This window comes from Crinia signifera, chromosome 1 (assembly GCF_055691185.1).
Source record: "Crinia signifera chromosome 1, ASM5569118v1, whole genome shotgun sequence".
Lineage (NCBI taxonomy): Eukaryota > Metazoa > Chordata > Amphibia > Anura > Myobatrachidae > Crinia > Crinia signifera.
The window spans coordinates 2,451,907-2,452,420 of NC_139217.1; positions in this window are offsets into that span (position 1 = coordinate 2,451,907).

Genomic DNA, 514 nt, shown 5'->3' on the forward strand with positions numbered 1-514 from the left:
CTACACACAGTATGTTTATTAATTTATATATATATAGATATATAATAATTATAAAAAAAAAAAGTTATATATATGTGTGTGTGTGTATGTGTATATGTATATATATATATATATATATATATATATATATATATATATACACACACACACATATTTTTTCATCACATTTTCCTAGATATTGGATCACCTCCTAATAATCAATAGGAGACATCAACCTTTTGTCCAGAAGCATCTGGCATACACAATTTACTCATTGAAGGTAACTGTACCTAATTAATTTGAGGGTTTTTTCAAACTCTTTCTTCATCATCACCACCCTTGTTCTGTTCTTTTGTCTACTTCTTCTTCCTCTTGGTAAAGGTAATTACCTTCAAACTCCTTGGGACCTAAGTGACGCTTGTCTAGTGTATGAAATATTTTTAAATATTTTTATTCATTGTATTAAATGAAAGTACTTGTATTTTTAGACTTATACATTGTTTCCCCTGATGAAGTCTTGACTGACGAAACGCGT